Source organism: Stigmatopora argus, chromosome 22 (genome assembly GCF_051989625.1).
Source record: "Stigmatopora argus isolate UIUO_Sarg chromosome 22, RoL_Sarg_1.0, whole genome shotgun sequence".
In the NCBI taxonomy this organism is placed as follows: Eukaryota; Metazoa; Chordata; class Actinopteri; order Syngnathiformes; family Syngnathidae; genus Stigmatopora; species Stigmatopora argus.
Genome location: NC_135408.1, coordinates 9668786 through 9682974, shown reverse-complemented (window position 1 = coordinate 9682974; position 14189 = coordinate 9668786). Strand labels below are relative to the sequence as shown.

The 14189-nt window shown below is 39.7% G+C and overlaps 2 protein-coding genes across 3 annotated transcripts in view; one reads left to right on the top strand and one right to left on the bottom strand.

Annotated features, from left to right (window-relative positions):
- The window catches only part of gabrb4 (gamma-aminobutyric acid type A receptor subunit beta4), a 105456-nt gene that overhangs the window by 50424 nt on the left and 40843 nt on the right, over positions 1–14189 (bottom strand). Inside the window, exon 4 of the mRNA XM_077591544.1 lies at positions 12168–12265. The gene's annotated coding sequence lies outside the window, so the exon portion shown is untranslated. The remainder of the gene's footprint in view (positions 1–12167; positions 12266–14189) is intronic.
- gabra3 (gamma-aminobutyric acid type A receptor subunit alpha3) overlaps positions 6217–14189 on the top strand; it is a 41884-nt gene continuing 33911 nt past the window's right edge. For both annotated transcript variants that reach the window (XM_077591548.1, XM_077591547.1), the window contains exon 1: positions 6217–6650. The gene's annotated coding sequence lies outside the window, so the exon portion shown is untranslated. The remainder of the gene's footprint in view (positions 6651–14189) is intronic.

The window sequence follows — 14189 nt, the reverse complement described above, 5'->3', positions numbered from 1 at the left end:
GTGGCAATGTTTGCCCTCCAGAGTAAACACAAAGCTGAACGCGGGGCCTTCCTTTGAAAAAGACGAGTGTTTGTTTTCTTTGGCAAGAGAGCTGGTGGCTTTCACAGTACTTGCATTTCCCCACGGGTGCACTGTCGCTGACCTAACTTGTGCCTGCCTACTCAATAATTCTTATTTCCTTTCCACCTAAATGCCATAATGATGAATGGTTGTCTCTCATCACACATCTATTATTCATATGTGTTGGCTTACTTTGAATTACAAGCGCAATGTACTGCGGCAAACAGTTGACTCTGCTACTGCCAATGCCATTCAGAGGTTCCTTCACAATAGAGCTAAGGGACTTCTAGGATTTTTTTTCTCATTACACCATGCATTCCTTTCCTCATCAATTTCTGAATTCATCAAACATTGAGAAAATACATGCTTCCAAGGTCACTTTTACATGAGAAGATATCCTAAATAGGCTTCAAAAAATAGTCTCCAGAGATTGAACTCTGCATGCAATTACCATAAGGAACTGTACAGTATGCACATCAACTTTTTCCTTACAATTCATTAACCGTACCAATTATCCAGTAAGTAGTGAAGTCGTCACCAGTCATTTGCAGAGCACACAGAGACAATTGTTTTATTAACACTGATTGGAAATTAAACCCACACAGGCTATAGTCAGACAAATCTCCCACCACACTTCTGAATGACTATACGAATCAAATTCTAGGTGAATATTTGCATGAAATGCCTCTTGAGTTGGTACATTTATTTATTCTTGTATGAAATATGAAAACAGGTTATGTTCTTATTAGAATTCTGGCAGATTGAACGGATTCCTGCCCAATTGGGCTATTTTCACAAACTTGAGGGAGAGAACTGCATTGCGTGGAGTGATAAAATCTAAACTGCTTCTTTTGGACGAGAGGTCGTAATTTGCACCAGTTTTTATGGAACTGCGCAGATTTGACCTCCAAATTTGGCAAATCTGGATACAGATGTCACCAAACTCAGATTTGACTTTCCAAATGTTTACACCATTTTTGTGCTTTTCTCCAGTTACCATAGTGATGTAAACGGCCCATGAGTTACCAAAATCATAAAGCTAAAATACAAGATGCCTGCAGTGTATAGTCCAGTGCGACTTATATATGAGCAAATGTTTTCTCATCAAATTCAGCAGGTCCCGTTTATATTCTGGTGCGCCTGATAGCCCAAAAATGACAAAAATCTGTGGTGCCCCATACCACAATCCCAATGAGATTTTGGCAAAAAATAACAATACTGATAATAGGGTCTCTCATGATCTAAACAATTGCTGTAGGGGGGGGGGACGTAATCCCAGGAGGATTTACTTTTTGGGGCAGTATTCCATCACCCCCACATAAATGCTGAGAATATAGTTCCTTCTTAAAATCCATATCCCAACGGCTACCTCTTTGAAGATTCCACACTGAGCTAGCCGGTGGGTAGTCGGGCGAGATTTCTCAATGCCACTGATGTTACGTGTATCTAAAAGCTGCAGGATCCATCAGAGGATGAACATCCAAGAAAAAGATACTGGACGACATTTTTTTTGCCTCGTGAAAAATCACGTTATGATCAAGAATAACCTCAATGAAACGTGGAACAGGTGCATTCACCGTTGCCTCCATCAAACATTCTCAAAAATATTTCAATAGTTTGGTAACCAGTACTTTTTCTTGAGCAAAACTTCGCCTTTGTACCAATACTTTTACTCGATGTTTTGGGATTGGAAGATTTAGCGCTACTGTTTGTCTTGATAATATTGCGACAACATTACCAATGCATTATTGAGCATTTTACAATTTACGAGAATCCTCAGAGAGCTCAATTTGTGCTTTACATCTTCGCAATGAAAGACTGCGAGGCAGAAATACACTTCTGAGACAGGCGGTACCCTCCAGGGTATTGTTGTGCATCTTCGGTGTACGAGTGGGGCGGCTTTTGGCTAATATATATTGTTGGCCTTCATTTTAGCCATCTAAGGAAAAGACCGATTGGATAAGATAGCGTTAACAAGATTAATGAGGCAGTATTAATAAAGTGATGAGAAAAAAATGGCGACAGTTACGATTGAGTCCTTGGAATAAACCAGTGGCCGTGACCATGTGAGTGTGTGTCTGTTGTCAGGGGACATTCACAATTATTCAACCTCGAGACTATTTCAGGCTGGTGCTGTCTTTGGCAAGGTTCCTCATTAGTGTACCGTAAAATATCAGGGTTAGCATGGTCATGTTAAGCATCATTATTACCTCTAAACTTAACTGTCCATGCAACTATGATGGTTTGCTTCCACGTAGCATTTACTCTCTCAGGACTTGAGTCATCTTGGCTAGAACATCTGCAAATTTCCAAATATACACCTAGGAGACACCGCGCTGATTTATTACAAATTTTAATCTAATCTACTCTAATCAATCACAAAAATATAATCTCAAAGAATATTTGGCCTTCACATTGAGTCTCATGGAGGTGACAATATTAATTAATTGCTATACGTGTGGCCTAAATGGCCCCAAATTTATTATGAATCATTATTGTATTTTTATATTCGTTTTCTAAAATAATTAAAAATACATGTATAAATTATGAAGACAAAATTCAACAACAGCCAAAAGGCCAGTAAACTTTTACCAAGCGGTAAACAAGCTTGTATCAAGATTCAAAATATACAATTTACCAATATGTAAAGATTTAGAGATATATATTTTTTCATTCTAAGGATAAGACAAAAACAGTTAATTTGGAAATCTGATTATTTTAGTATTAACTGAAAGATCCATAAGATAGACAAGTTTAACAAACTGTAAAACAAACATAAAGTGCTCTGTGTAAGCCCATTTATTTTAACGAATTATATGTTATAGTGGATATGACATTAAAGATACAATTATTACTTCCTACAACAATTTAGCCATTCATTTGCACAGAAGCCCTTAATATCGTGATTAATTTCTCAAGACGTCCCTCCAAGATCCTCATATTTGTTATTGAAAGCACCAGTTAGTAAGTTAATTATCCATTCGATTACCGTATAAGACTTAGTGACATATAGGCAAAGCAGTTTTATATCCCTGATGTAAAACATAGGGACAGGGTCAGATGAAAGTTGAAGCTAACCTCATACACTGACCTAATAATGTAAAATGATAAAAGTGTCTTTATATTTTATGATGCACACACTTTGGGATTTACTGTGTGTCTTGGAAATTGATGACTAATGCATTTTTTTTAACAATGCAAAGACAATTCTTCGCACCAGTAGTTCAGACTTATAGACTGCGGGGAAATTGTATAATGTCTGTTCCTGTCAGAACAAAGACTGTCGCTGAGTACAATTTGGTTGGACAAAAGACAATTAAGGCTTGTTGCTTTTATAGTGCAGGGTAGGGCGGAAAGATGAATTGATTTTAGCATCAACATATGTCTAGTCGCGTATGATTTATGTGCAAGAAACAGCTACACTAGTCATCAAAAGTTAAAACAAACTTGGTTAAAAATCTATTCTTACAATACAGTCTATTAACTTTTTGGGATGCCAATCACGGTACACGGTCGATTGGTCACCGGTCTTTTGGTCGCCCGGAAGTTAAGTGATAATTACCATTTAAATCGTTGCTCAAATTCCCTAAATACAAACTGCGGATTACTATTTAGTCATACTTAATGCCCTAGTAATTATTAGAAAAAAGAAAAGCTCCAAATTTCCTGGACTTTTATTGTTTTTTGTTGGAGAACTTGTTAAGACCCTGACTGACGTAGCTTCTTAAAGGGACAACTCATGTACATACAAACTCATACACTCACACATCCGCTCAGTGAAACTGCCATTTGATGCTTATTGATGCGTAGACCGTGTTGTTTTACCTTGTTTTGTCACCGGTCTTTTGGTCGTTGGTCTTTTGGTCGTCGGTCTTTTGGTCCCCCGTTGTCGTGGTCGGGGCGACCAAAAGACCGCGACCAAAAAAACGGCAACCAAAAGACAGCGACCAAAAGACAGCGACCAAAAGACCGGCGACCAATCAACCGCACATGGCCTATCACAGCGCAAGAATTTCAATAAATTTTGACTGGGAGCTTGATTAGATAGAACTTATGTTTTGATAGTATAATAGAATTTCATGATTTATACACAGAAGCCTCATTTGAAGAAAACTAAATTGGATCAAAATTACAATTTGATTTTGAGTAGGGCCTTTTCCCCCATTGCATTTTCCCATATATGGACATCATTTAGACAAGCCACATTTTTAGAAACATCCACTTTTACACGACTTGTCCTAAAGCAGGGAGTAATTAGCAATAGCAGAAGAGACCTGCGCGTATCACAGTGTCAGTTTTACCGAAGCTTACACTATAATTGTTAGCTGTAGGCCATGATTACATCGGTTTAAGGAATTAATGAAAAGAAGCTAACTCCGGGGCACTTGCTACCTGTTAAAAAAGCAAGGAAATATGGAATATTATGCTTGAATTTGCTGCTACGTGAAACGGTTTGAAAATACTGTTGCTTTCAATCGTGCACAGTTGGAAATGACTACATTTGAAAATGGAAAATCATATTTCCTGATTGGCAGAGCAGGTGGCATTGATGTTAGCAGCCATGAGGAACCTTTAGGGGAGTTTTACCATCATATAAACTCAAAGACGACCGTAAAAAGCTCTGTGGCATAACCAGTCTGCAAAGCACACGCAACGAGCGAACTGGAGCTCGTAGCTAATTCATTACAATCACTAATTACTTTCACAGTCTCGAAGGGTTTCCGTGAAATATTGTACTCTAATGGAACCCCCACCCTCAGAGCTGCAGAGCGAACAAAGAGAAACTCCATGGCAACTTAATTAGACTAATTCTTTTGGGGCAATCATTGGCTGCCATTGATGGTGTTAGTCGTCCAATTGCTTTTTGGCTGGGAGGGGCGATTGGATGTTTGAGTTAAATAAAATTAAAGTCGGTTTGAAAGTAGGAAAAGGGCTTGATTTTTTTTTCCAAGTTGCAGTTTTTAAGGTGATAATGTCAAAATGTACTGTGAAGTCAGTGTAAAAACAGAAACTGTAAAAAAAGTCTACTCCCAATTAATGGTTAACTACTGAAGTATAATGTGTTGGATTTTTAAAAAAAAAAGAATACAACAGAAAGAATTGATGAAAAATATAAATCTGAAGTGATAAAAGATATTTCACACTGCATTTTAATGGGCATTCCCAGATTTTATATTCAGCTTGATTTAGCTTTCAAGGCTGCCCAATATTATTTTTTACATATACATCTTATCATGAGGCAACTAATTTGATTGATGCTAATCTGAAATGCAATCATTTAGTCTTTACATTTTTACACAAAGATTACCGCTTGTGGCTTCAGTAAAGTCAACTTTTGTTAAACAAATGCCTGAAGGTCAGGCAGCAATAATTGCTCATTTATAAGTCATGAATTTCAATTCAAGCACGTTTCATTAACAAGGGAACCTCTCCCTTAGGTTTTAAGCAGTCTGGGGAATGTTCACTGAAAATAGAGTTGCCTTTAGTGTGCGATGTGGTTGTTAAAGTAAAAACAGACTTAACATTTAAAACGGTCACTTAGAGAAGAGGGAAAAAAGGGTATGCTTTTTACCCATCATTTGAGTACCCAACATTTACTTAATCCCATGACACAGGTCTTGTGACCATTCAACCAGTTCAGGGTACACATCTTCATTCCCATACACGCAGCAGTTAGCTGGGATAAGCTCCAGCACCCCCGGTGAAGGAATGTCCTTGCACAATGTAGCTCGGATGCCATTTTCTACCCTTAATTGACTACGTATGTCATCATAGGGAATACTAGACGGCTCATATCAGCCTGCATAAACTAGTGGGAGTTCATCGAGTTTCGTATGACACCCTCACCTTGAGTCCCATCCTGAAGGATGTGGAATCTCATTCTTCTTCCAAAGCTCATCTCTCTGATTAGACCAAAAAAACATTCCCCAAGGTCACCCAGTGGGAGTCATCTTCTCCCATTTCCCCCCCGCACGGACTCCATCGGGGTTGCTAAATCACTGTCATCCCTTGTCATTAGTAACTAAACCTTGGTTGCCTACCTGCCTGCGGAACAGAACCATCGGGCCAATTGTGAGCTGAGCTGTGTTTACACGATGGCACTTGAAGGAGCCACATTTGGGAAAAGGGCTGATGGGGAAGCGGATATGCAGCATCCGCGGAACATTCAACTGATGGGGGGTCCTTTCCAGTTGTCGAGCGCATTATACAGGCAAGCATGCGATGCGCGTCCACGTGGCCAGCGGAGCGCGTGACAGATCAGCGCCGCTAAAGCAGCCCCCCGTGGGTTCAGGGTTTGCCCCTCCTGAAGAGCACCAATCTGAGATGGCTACACGGAGGGGGCGGGAAGGAAGGATAGTTTGACAAGGGCTGCGCTTTTCATCAGAGGACGCCAATTTGGCTTTGTATATTTTACCGCTGACAAAAAAAGGGGGCTTGGGTGGGGGGTTGGATGTTAAGAATTTCCCAAAAGGCAGCAGAGAAACATCAGCCGGACCACGCGTCAGAACCTCATTAAGTCCAAATACTGGAAGGAGCAAAAAGAAGAAGAAGAAGAAACTGCGGGAAGAGCATCCTTTTTTTCTGTACAGGTGAGTTGGATTTTTTTTTCCTGGGGTGGCTTTTGATTGGGTTTTGGGGGGTGATTTCTGTGAGGTGTCGCGCAAATGTGCACGTTTCACGCACATGCAACAACAACTGCGGCAGTCGAATGCTTTGGAACAGGTTCTCTCCATCCTTGCATGCATGCTTCATGGATGTGTTGTCTGTCTACATGTGGGTAAAGCAATGGATTGGAACGCTCTGCCTTTCGGGAAAGAAGCGTGTTTTGCGGGGGTCTTCGGCTCCAGCCAGCCCACAATGCGACAGTAAAGCGAGGATGGTGACGTGCCCTTATCCTTAATGAGCAATTAAAAACAGCGTGACGCCAAAAGACGACTGCGTCTGGAAAGGTCCGTGGCGATGCGAGCCAGTGTTGTTTGGAAAGCTGTCAGACAGACACAAGCTGCCGCAACCAGTGACAACACTGTTGAGCAGACGTTAAGTTAACCTTGGAAGCCAAGCTTCAGAAAATAGATAGAAATTTTTGACATTAAACCCCCCTTTTCACTCAACCTTGCTGATGACAACATGAACCGTGTAATGCAGGGGTGTTCAAACTACGGCTGCCCGTGCTCCTCTAGCAAGTGAAAATATCATCGACTGTCCTGCATAAGAAACTGAGGTGAAACCTACAATGAGTTGCACTTCTCAGCTTCCACACTAGGTGGCACTCTAATTGGCTCAAGAGCCAAAACTTAATATTTGGAATCCAGGTAGGAAACTGTTGAATTCCAGTCCATGAAAAAGACCAGTAAAAGTAGAATATAAATAGTCCTCGGGATTCTCATTTCAATCAAAATGCGATACTTTCTGAAAATCATTTTAACACAAAGACTTGATATATCAGGTAAGCTGCCCAATTTTTCTGAATCTTTTCTCAATTCTCAAAAAAATATTAATCCATGGACTTTCAATCCAACTTGAATGATTCATATTTGTACAAATATATATATTATGTACACACCTTGTATATAATGTGTACCGTACATTCACACATTTTTTTGCATATATACTGCTCTTACAAAGACCTGTTCAGATCGAGGGGGAAATGTCAATACATGTCCATCCTATTCTATATTTTTATAAATACCAAGGATACGACACAGATGAGGAAATGGCTTCTTCCTAAATGTTTAGACAATTGGTAACGTCCTTCCAAATCACTGCCATCTACAGGACTTCATTGGCAAAGTAGCAACTTTCATTATAAAAGCAAATAATTAGCTTTCACTGCCTGTGCAAAGTGAATCACTTTTTCAATGCCAATGGCAATATTAAACATCTAATCATGTGGCTCCTTTCACGTTTCAGCTGTACCGCAAATCAACTTACAACCTCTGACTTCCAAGGGAAGCCAATGAGTTAAAGCACTTTAAAATGCAGTTTCATGAAAATATGGGTTTTTTCCCCCCATAGTCTTGGTACTGACATTCTATGGTGACCAGTACAGGGTGGTTAAGGCTCTTGCTTGGCTTTGTCTAGGTCAAAATCAAAATATCATTTCCAGCTCATTTCCAATTCCAATTCTCAGTGCGTGACTCAAACTCTCCATGCATCTGATTCCCTGGTGTCTGCACACTGATCCTCACGGATGGGATAAATGAAGACATGTCATTGCACATTGTTGCCCATTTAGCATTTTTATCCTTCGGGTTATTAGCATGTCATTCATATACAGATGTAACTCCCAGTTCAAATGGATAGCCACAATTGGACGTCTATCAACGTCAATTGCACTGAAAGTGTTAAATCTCAATTGTTTAAGTTAAGAAACGTCCACTTCCAGCGCCAAAAAGGCAGTTTCATTACCACTCACAATGACAATAAAGTTCTATTATGACAACCAATTCTTTGTTACTCAAATGCCGGTGGTCGTTCAAGAACGATTAGGCTAACGAAGCAGTTCAGTCTCGCAAATGTTTGTACACGTCCTAGAATGCATCCCCTGTGTAAAGTACAGACATTTCACATCTGGATCGAAACATCCATGTTAATACTTGACGTGTATTCCCACATTTGTGACATCTGCGCACTTGCTTTATTCAACAGCCGTCCTTCTCTAAATCAAGACGTCATTCCCCCTTCGTGAAGCATTAGAGTCGCCACGTTTGAATCCCCCTTGCTGCCTGACCCTCACATGTTGGTGTTTTACCACTGCTCTAATTTATTGTATAGCACACTCCTATGTTCTAGCCCCTTAGCCATCCCTCTCAAGTATGCACACTTCAAGACGCAAAAGTGACTGCGGCTTGGCCCGCGAGTAAATGACTTTTCTCAGCCAGTTTCTTCAGCTGTTGTGACATCCGGAGCGAGCGCTCTTTTTGTCTTTTCGCCTGGAAATATACGTGGTGGCGGGAAGCCAGCAGGCTGATTTATTGTCCGTCGTGCAGCAAATGTGTCAGGGGGAGCAGATTTGTTTGGGAGGAAGGTGATATTTTCACTCAGACTTAAAGATGGATGTGCTTTGTTTCTATAATTTAGCAAATCTGCGGCATGGGGAAAAAAATTGCATTGGGCAATTGCAAATGACGCGAGGCTGGCAAATGTATTTGAATACAAAGCATAGGGTAGAGAGTAACTTTGTTGACAGGATTAACTTGGCTATATTGTTCCTTGAGGCGTAGTGAGGAATGATGCAGTAAAATGCAGCGCCTCTCCACCCATCTCAACGATAAATGCATCCAATAGCGTTGAGAAAAGCATCATCTGTGCCCAGAGGGGGAGAGAAATTTTCCAGAATAAATTAACGGATGTTTTAGAACAGGCCGAATATGCTAAACAACACAGCAAACGTCCTTCTGAAGCACAAGAGGCTACTTTCTGAGATTTAAAGGCGGCCGGCTGGAGTTGAAGGGTTGGACTAATGCATAACTAATGCCTGATGATGAGAAGGGTGATGTTACCTGACAGGAGGGAATCACAAGGGCCCTCCAAGTGTATTGAAACCTCCACCATGATGGTGTCAGTCATGACCAAGAAGCATTGAGCGGGTGCGCCATTCGGCAAGGGATGACCAAGAAATGGTGCAAAGAAAAACAATCTGCACACCGAGCTGTGTTACTGTTAATATATAAATAAGTATTGATCCAGTACCCAGGAAATGTATAAAGTATAGGGAAAAGCTTGTGTGCAGTCGATTGGTCGCCGGTCTTTTGGTCGCCCCGACCGCGACAACGGGCTACCAAAAGACCGGCGACAAAACAAGGTAAAACAACACGGTCTATGTATCAATAAAAGCCAACAATGGCCATGAGCAGTTTCACTGAGCCGACGTGTGAGTGTAGAAGAGTTTGGATGTACATGAGTTGTCCCTTTAAGAAGCTACGTCAGTCAGGGTCTTAACAAGTTCTCCAACAAAAAACAATAAAAGTCCGGGAAATTTGGAGCTTTTCTTTAGCCTAATAATTACTAGGGCATTAAGTATGACTAAATAGTAATTCGCAGTTTGTATTTAGGGAATTTGAGCAATGATTTAAATGGTAATTATCAATAACCTTCCGGGCGACCAAAAGACCGGCGACCAAAACACCGGCGACCAATCGACCATGTACCGGAAAAACTATTATATCCAAATGTCTTTTGTCCAGCTAGCGTATTTTGCTGTTTAATATATGCCACTGTACAGCAAAGTCACCCAATGGGGATATCCCTAGTAATCATAATTGACTTAATGTCCTCAAGATTGGCAATTCTTTGGTCAACTGTCAGCAACTGCCACATTGTTAGCTTGCGAGACAGAAAAAAAAATGTTATATTATTTTGCCAGTGGCGGAGGACTCCCGCCAAGACTAATCTGGTGTGAATGTGCATTTGAGCAATTTAGAGAATAAAAGCACTCCCCAAAACTCCACAAAACATCTTCAACAAGAGCATAATGAGCAGAGAAAATCAATGACTATTGATTGATGAGCCACAGTTGAAGTCTTCACTATAGTTGCTCAGTAACTCCATTTGAACTTGTGATGGGATTCAAAAGTGGATTTTACTGGCTTTTCAAGAGAAAACAAAATTAAGCTACAGATAATACTCCATTACGTTTATTCATGCGGACAAAAGCACTCCGACGCTATACGTTCCATTCAGATGTCACCGCAGATGTGCTTTTATTTATCACAATCACTGACACTTGTTTTCAAGAGCAAATCCAAAAGGAGGAGGAGACCGGAAAAACATGCTCATTTACAAGTGCACTCTCCTTCAAAAATATTCAAACGGCGAGCGCAATTAATCTTACTTTTTGCCGCGCTTGGAAAACTATTTTTCATGCATATTTGGACCTCAATCTAAAACCTCATTAAAAAAAACAGCACGATGGCAAAGTAATGTTTACCGTGCAATTGATATTAATATGACTACTGACAAAACAAAAATATGAGTAGATCAGGGAGGGAATTGAAAGTTTTAAATAGGTAACAGTCTCCAGATTCAAACTTACCAAATGTAAAAAGGGATTTGAGTGGCATAAACAATGAAAGACTCCCAAATATAACATGTATTTTTCGAGAAAAAAAATGTCAACGCTTAAGATGTGTGACAATATATTGATATTTTATATTAATAGGCCACCGATATGCTACTAACAAGAATAAAAATATAATTTAAAAAGGTTGTTGCTGATTTAAAAAGTTAAAATCAATGATTGCTGCAACGTCCCATTATAAATTAATCCTTATCATCAGATGCCCATCCCTAACTGCTTGTGTCGCCTCACCCATAAAATGGATTTTATTTCAAATAAAGCTGCCTAAACACTGTATCAGATCTCAACCGAGGAAAAAAAAAGACATTAAAACTTTAATTTCTTGTCTCATTACCTTTTGATGTTAAAACCCGAATGTTTTCAGCCAAGAGCAAAAATAAAGGAAAGTGTTTTCCCTTTCTCAATCATTTTTCTTTTAGGAAGAGGCTATAGAAAATCTAATAGTTCCCTGGCCTTATTTTCACAGATCATAAAAAAAGCAGTCTTCCTTGGACCTGTAAGGTTAGAAGTTCAAGATAAAGCCTAAAGCTGCATATCTGGGAAGCTCCAATACAAAAGGCAAAACAACCCCCAGGTCTTGCAAAAAGTATTATTGCAATTGAAATGCTATAGAAGGAATATAAAGGAATATAAATATGCTTTTCTGTGCCCGAATCACTCATTCACTTGATCTATTGTACCTGAGAATGCCATTGCCAAACTAACAATTTCAAATATGATTTATATATGTTGTGCTTTTAGAAAACTGGAACATCATAGTAACAATAAAATGAGATTTTTGCTAGACTTATTTGACCGAGAAAAAAAGCACCATAGAGACATGAGAAAAGTCTATTTTAAAATGAAGCTACTTTTCTTGTATGCTTTGTTATGTCTTAGTGCTGATTCTCCCCTTAATTTAGGCTCTATATTCCTTTTTAAGTCAATGTCAGGAGCAGGGATTGCTCTTGATGATCCCATATTTAATGTTAGATGTATTATTGCTGCCTTGTTAGACTTTTCTTGACGGCAGAGTCTTGTTACTAACCTTGTTAGCGCAGTGCTCAACTTTTTCTGCTGGAAATCATTAAAAAGGACATTGCAGTGCTCGGCCTGTTGCTCTCCAAATCTCATGCTGGAATGTTCCTGGAGGAGATAAAGAAGGGATGCTTTTACTTGCTTATAAAGTACAATTTTTAGATGCACAACTGCAGTTGCTAATGACTATTCTGGTTTGTAGATTGTCCGACCAGCTCCCATAAAATTTAAACAGTCGGGAAATGTCTCTGCTAGGTCGTTTCTCTGTTATTGTGCTTCTGGCCAAAACAGCCTTTTAAACAAAGCTCAATTTGTAAAGATCAATTTATTTTTTGGGATGTGCAACACAAAGGAGACCAAGTGTTAAACGGGCCAAATGTTCTCCCAAACAAGGTATTTTCATTGATCAGAAACCAAGAGGAACATATGTTAAATTCATAGTAAAATAGGAAACAACAGACAAAATTGGCACCTGCTAATGTAACATTCATCGTTTTTGGTATAACAAAACACGGTACACGGTTGATTGGTCGCCTGTCTTTTGGTCGCCCGGAAGGTTATTGATAATTACCATTTAAATCGTTGCTCAAATTCCCTAAATACAAACTGTGAATTACTATTTAGTCATACTTAATGCCCTAGTAATTATTAGGCTAAAGAAAAGCTCCAAATTTCCCGGACTTCTATTGTTTTTTGTTGGAGAACTTGTTAAGACCCTGACGGACGTAGCTTCTTAAAGGGACAACGCATGTACATACAAACTCATCTACACTCACGTCGGCTCAGTGAAACTGCTCAGGGCCATTGTTGGCTTTTATTGATGCGTAGACCGTGTTGTTTTACCTTGTTTTGTCACCGGTCTTTTGGTCGTCGGTCTTTTGGTCGCCCGTTGTCGCGGTCGGGGCGACTAAAAGACCGCGACCAATCGACCGCACACGCAAAACACAACATAAGCTTTTGGTACTCAGACAAAGTAGTGCAAGATAAATTCGACGTCAGCATTTTTGATTAACGCAGCTCTCCAGGGGTGACGGGGGGGTCATCTTGGGAAATGGAGAAAGTGATATAGGATTGCCTTCAATGATTACCAAGCTGACTTTTCCACTGATTGAGATGCCCTACTCCAACATTACACTAAAATCAGGCACTTGAACATCAGCACCTGGATGTACCAGAAGCTTACAGACACAGGAGAACGTGATTTTTGGCATCGACTGGAAATTTAAAAATGAATAAGCCATGGTTGCTCTATGAGTCATCATCTGCTCTCATTGTACTTTAAAACGTGTGCCGTTAAACGATGGCATGACCTCCATGGAAAATGTGTACGGTTTTGTTTTCAAAATAGTACACGTGCATAAAATTCAGGAGCTAATCCCTTCGGGCAGATGCCCATTTAGTATTGCTGTTCATACTTTTTCTTATGCAAATGATTGCAATGTTTTGCATGTCATTTAAAGTACATTGCTGGTTTCAATACAGAAATAATCCCCCTCCCCCCTTTTCAAGGGTGATTTCCCAACTAAGACTATTATTATTTTTAATCATAGCCTGCCAGATAACTGTAGGCATTTTAATTGTGCAGCGTTTGGACAGTCACACTCTTTCAGCCTACACTCCACTGCAGTAGGTAAAGAAAATAGAGAAGGGATTTATTTTTACATCACCATTGCATTGCTGGGCTCAAATTTGCCATTTGCCAGATTAAACTCAGTTACAAAAATGAGTGTGCAAATGTAAAAAGAAAACATGATGTCAATTTAAAAGAGGACAAATCAATGGAGGGTTGAAAATTAAGTTAAGTGTAAAAATAAGTACAAACTGATCCTTTTCTACCAGGGGTAGAAAGTACTTTGTCATTATTTATTTTGTTGTATGCCACGCTTTTTTTTCCTACCGTAAAAAGGGTGTCTCGGTTTAATTAAACTTGGGAAACAATAGAAATAAATACTAATGCTATTTTCCACCACTTGGAATCAGAACAGGCCCCGTGCGCCCGGAGTTTCAACAACCCCCGACTGAGGATATCAGC